Source organism: Magnolia sinica, chromosome 19, assembly GCF_029962835.1.
Source record: "Magnolia sinica isolate HGM2019 chromosome 19, MsV1, whole genome shotgun sequence".
NCBI lineage: Eukaryota > Viridiplantae > Streptophyta > Magnoliopsida > Magnoliales > Magnoliaceae > Magnolia > Magnolia sinica.
This window is the reverse complement of record NC_080591.1, coordinates 8,724,508-8,730,119: the sequence shown is the minus strand read 5'-3', so window position 1 is coordinate 8,730,119 and position 5,612 is coordinate 8,724,508. Positions and strand designations below refer to the sequence as shown.

Here is a 5,612-nt window from a genome sequence, read left to right as displayed (position 1 = left end):
AATGACGTAAGGCCTCTTATATTTTCTTTGACCTAGAACCGCTTCAAGAGCATAATCAAAAGCGTCGCACATAAGCTCAAAAGGAAGGCTCCAGTCGGGTGGTTGTATGATGGGTGCACTAGTTAACATGCCCTTAAGCTTAGTGAAAGCTTCCTGACATGGCTCAGTCCACTCGTATGGTACATCCTTTTGAAGTAGATTACATAAAGGACGAGAGATGAAACTAAAGTCCTTTATGAATCTTTTGTAAAACCAAGCGTGTCTTAAGAATGATCGCACGTCCTATATGTTCTTGGGTGGGGGTAGGTTAGAGATAAGATCAATTTTTGCCTTATCCACCTCGATTCCTTTGGACGAGATAATATGTCCAAGGACAATTTCCTTATGAACCATGAAATGACACTTCTCCCAATTAAGTACCAAGTTCTTCTTTTCACATCTTTTCAGCACACATTTAAGACTTTGTAAGCACTTGTTGAAAGATAAACCGAAAACAGAGAAATCGTCCATGAAGACCTCTAGATATTTCCCCACCATGTCAGAAAAGATACTCATCATACATCGTTGAAAGGTGGCAGGGGCATTACATAATCCGAATGACATCCTTCTGTAGGCAAAGGTGCCGTAGGGACATGTAAATGTGGTCTTTTCCTGGTCCTCAGGGGCGATTTCAATCTGATTATAGCCTGAATACCCGTCAAGGAAACAGTAATAGGAATGACCAGCTAACCTTTTCAAGATTTGATCAATGAAGGGCAAAGGAAAGTGGTCATTCCTCCTGATGGTATTCAGCTTCTTGTAGTCAATGCACATTCTCCAACCAGTAGTAACTCTAGTTGGCATGAGTTCATTATTGGCATTGGCTATGATGGTGATCCTGGACTTCTTAAGAACCACCTGAGTTGGACTCACTCATTGACTATCGGATATGGGGTATATGATACCCACATCTAATAGTTTAAGAACCTTGGCCTTAACCATTTCCCTCATGTTTGGATTTAGTCTACGTTGTGATTGCCGAACGGTCTTCGCATTATCCACAAGATAAATGCGGTGAGTACAAATCGAGGGGTCGATTCCCTTGAGGTCCGCTATCGTCCATCCAAGGGCTCCCTTATGCTCACTGAGAGTACATATGAGCATACTCTCCTGTTCTTTCTCCAGGTGGGCAGAGATCACCACCGGATATGTCTTATCTTGACCTAAATAGACATATTTTAAATCAGAGGGCAAAGGTTTTAGGTCAAGCTTCGGTGGATTGAGGTTAGACGGTAGAGGCACTACATTAGTTTGGGGCAACTCTTCAAATTGTGGCCTCCACCGGTTAACTTCAAGTACCAGTGCAGTATCAAGAAAGGCACACGTCTCCCTAATCATGTCATCATCAAAATCATGGGATTGGGCTAGGCACGTCTCTAGAAGGTCAGAGGATAAGGTCAGAGGTGTCGTATCTTCCACTAATAAGTCAATATGTTAATGTCATGGAAATTGTCGTCATCCTCTAAGTTTCTGCTGTTATTGAAAAAGATGTTTGACTCCAATGTCATATTCCCAAAGGACATAGTCATGACACCATTCCTGCAATTGATAATTGTGTTTGAAATGGCAAGGAATGGGCAACCAAGAATGACGGGAATCTGAGTGCTCATATTATTGATGAGTTCGATGTTCAGGATGATAAAATCTACAGGGTAGTAAAATCTATCAACTTGGACCAACACATCCTCAATTATCCCTCTTGGTACACGAACAGAGCGATCATCAAGTTATAGTGTGGTTAGGGTGAGTTTTAATTCACCCAAACCTAAATGTTTGTATACCGAGTAGGAAATCAGATTGACGCTCGCTCCTAAGTCAAGAAGTGCATGATCAATTCGATGGTCCCCGATTACACATGATATGGTTGGGCTACCGGGATCTTTGAATTTCTGTGGCACGTCTTGCTTTAGGATGACACTCACTTTCTCGGTCAAGAAGATCTTCTTTTGAATACTCTGCCATCGTTTGATCGTGCATAAGTCTTTCAGGAATTTGACATATGAAGGTATCTGTTTTACGACATCAAGTAGAGGAATGTTGACTTTCACTTGTTTCAACACCTCTAGGATATTCTGAGAGTTAGAGAGAGGTTTTGGTGCGACCAACCATTGGGGAAATGGAGCAACTGGCTTTTCTAGAAGTTCCGGTTCTAATTTTTGTGGGCCTCACTAGATCCATCATTATTTTCGTCTTTTGGTTCTTGAGGCTTTTTGGGCCTAACCGGAAGGGTTTTATTAATGATTTTCCCACTCCTAAGAGTGGTGATGGATTTAGAGTACCCCATTTGATTTGAAGAGCTGGGATCACTTATCTCGTATTGCGGTTTAGGATTGGGGAGCGGTTGTCTGGGAAGCACCCCTTTTTTTATAACCGTCATACGTGAATCCATCTTTTGCATAAAGTCTCGCATTGCCTGGGTCAGCTCTTACATGGAATTTTAAACCGATTCTTCTTGAGGTTTCCCTTGATTTGGATTTTGATTGAAGAAACTTTGAGGGGTAGCAGTTTGTCCATTTCTCCAACTAAAGTTTGGATGATTTTTCTAACCAGGATTGTACGTATTAAAGGTCGGTCCATTGAAAGGTCTTTGATAATTATTTACGGCACTGGATTGTTCATTCAACACTTCTCAAAAGGCCAACACTTCTCGAAAGGCGGGTATCGTAGGACAATTTTCAGTTGTATGAAGGTTGCAATCACAGATGCCGCAAACATTTTCATTAACCTTATCCTTCTTTCCTTCCATGGCCTTAACTTTTCTTATAAGCGTAGTCACTTTATACTTGAGATCATCCTCTTCTTTCAAGAGATACAATCCACCTTTCTCCTTAAATTGAGTCGGCCTAGACGTGGTGTTCGATTTTGGGTAATAGTCCCATGATTGTGTTTTTTCAGCAAGACTATCGAGGTAATCCCATACCTCATCAACATTTTTATTAATGAATTCTCCATTGCACATTTTCTCGACCATTTGGCTTATGGAAGATGTCAGTCCATCATAGAAAAAATTTGTAATGCGCCACGTTTCAAAGTCGTGTTGTGGGCACGAACTGACCAAATCCTTGAACCTTTCCCAACATTGGAAGAATGTTTCATCTTCCTTTTGGGCAAAGTTCATGATTGCTTTTCTGAGGGTAATCGTTTTATGATGTGGGAAAATTTTCTTTATGAATTCCCTCTGCATGTCATTCCATGTGCCAATGGATCTAGGACGCAGTAAATGTAACCACGTCTTAGCCTTCTCCTTTAAGGAAAAAGGAAAGAGTTTCAGCCTGACTGTGTCCTCAGGCACATTTTGAAAATATAAAGTGGCTATGATCTTATTAAACTCTTTCAAATGTAGATATGGTTCTTCAGATTCAAGCCCATGGAACTTAGGAAGTAGTTGGATAACCCCTAGCTAGATGTCCATATGTCCTGTATTTTCAAGAAAAATTATGCATGAGGGCGTACTCACCCCCGCTAGTTGTAAATAATCTCGTAAAGTACATGGCGGGGGTGCTTGATGCACCTCATTCTCATCTTGAATGTCCTCCACCCTAGGTTGGGGTAGAAGAGGTTGGTTTTCAGCCATCACTTCAATTAACTCTGGGGATTTTTAGTGGTGTTTAGTCCTGCGATGGATAGTTAACCCCTCAACCAATCCTCCTTCAATCAAGAGACGTCGAGTGTTGTCACGGGCCCACTTGGGCATGAAACACTCGCAGCCCTCAATCAAATTCGAAACCTAATCCTAAGGAAAAGAAAATCTAGAAAGAAAGAGAGGGTTGGAAAGAAGTTACCAAATTAGAGTCCCTAAGTTAAAAACCTGCAAAAGAAAACAAACAAGTCAGTTTATGAAGAGAATGTCTAGAATTAGAAAATCCTTAAAAAGAAAGATAGAAGTAAACTAGTTTCTAAAAGAAGAAACTCCTAAACTAGAAAATAAATTACTAAAAGAGAACTGAAAAATAGAAAGTAGAGAGAAAGCTTACCGAATTAGAAATTTCTATCTTAAAAGCCTACACAATAGGAAAGTTAGTTTCTAAACAAAAATTCTACAAGTAGAAAATTTCTAAAAATAAATTAGGAAACAAAGTTAGATTCTAAAAGAGTTAAAATTAGAAAGTTACTAGAAATAAAAATAGAAAGTTAGTTTCTAAAAAGGAAAGTTCCAGAATTAGAAAGTTTTTAAAATAGAAAATCTAAACCTAAAATTAGAAAGTTTCTAAAAATAAAATAAAAGAAAGATGAATTAGTTTCTACAATTAGAAAAAATTTCTAAAAAGGGAAATAACTAACCTAGTTTCTAAAAACAAAAGAGGAAATTTCTAAAAATAAACTATTTCCTAAAAATAGAAAAATACTAGAATTAGAAAATTTCTAAAACTCACACACTAATTCTAAAAATAGAAAACGTAGAGGAATTAGAAAGGGATTACCAATTTAGAAGTTTATGTCAGGATCCTATAAAACAGGAAAACAAGTTAGTTCTAGAATAGAAATAAAAATCTAAAACTAAAGTTAGTAAAATCCTAATCTTAAACTAATTCTAAACCTAATTAATTTCAGAGAATTGCAACCGTCAGTTCCTCGGTAACGGCGCTAAAAACTTGTTCACTCCCCAAGTATAGGGTTGTGATGTAGTAATAAACTCGGTGAGACCGAGGTTGAATCCCAAGGGACTGATACCTGTACGTAATCTGAAACTAATTAGAACTAGAACTAGACTAAGATAAAATCTAAATCGATTATAATTAGAGGAAATAATGGTGAAATAGGAAACTAAAATTATAGAATTCAGGGAAAGAAAACTAGGGATTCAGAGGATCCACTTGTAGAGATCAGGGAGATCTTATTCCTGCATCAAAAACTCAATTGAACTCAGAGTCCATCTTCATCCGGTTAAAAGGTCTAACCATGAAAATTAAGTGAACTTCCTTTAATATAGTTTTAAAAAGATGAAAGGTATATGAATTAGAATGGATTTCATCACCAAACTATGCCCAGGAGACAGTAAACAACAGAATTAAACTAATTACCAACCAATCAATTAATGTATGAAGGTTAGGAAAGGTACCGTCATCCGACCATGCCTAGGGGATGATGGTGGACAAAAGGACTTCCTGACATCATAAACATAAAAAGGAAGGAACATGCTCAAAGCTATCACAGACCCATTGTAATTTTAGTCACAACAGACCATTAAAAACTAAAAAACATTCTCATAATCAGACAAATATCAAGTTCAATTCCATGTAAATAAAAAGCATCAGCACAGAGTTCTTCCCATCACGCTACAGGCTTCACCTCTTAGCCCTAGCTAAGAGGTTTAGCCGACCATGATTAAGCTAAATCCAAAATAAACAAAAGAAGAAGAAGAAAAGAAAAAGAAAAACCAAATAACTATATTCTCTCTCTCTGCTCACGTCCAGCCCTCCCAGATTCGATCCCTACCAAATTCAATTCCTCATCTCTCTTTTCTCCTGTATTTTATACATGTGAAGGGCTCTGGAGAAGTCGGCTGGAAGGAGCCTCACGTTACTGCTGTTGGAGTGCGTTGAGAAGCCGATCAGCGGAGTTTTACGCAGCTC

The 5,612-nt window shown here is 38.4% G+C and overlaps 1 non-coding gene across 1 annotated transcript; it reads left to right on the top strand.

Moving 5' to 3' along the window:
- Nucleotides 1-3,068: 3,068 nt before the first annotated feature.
- LOC131235790 (small nucleolar RNA R71) lies at nt 3,069-3,175 on the top strand. The gene has a single exon (XR_009166311.1). It is a non-coding gene; the product is annotated as a small nucleolar RNA R71 (small nucleolar RNA).
- Nucleotides 3,176-5,612: the final 2,437 nt, after the last annotated feature.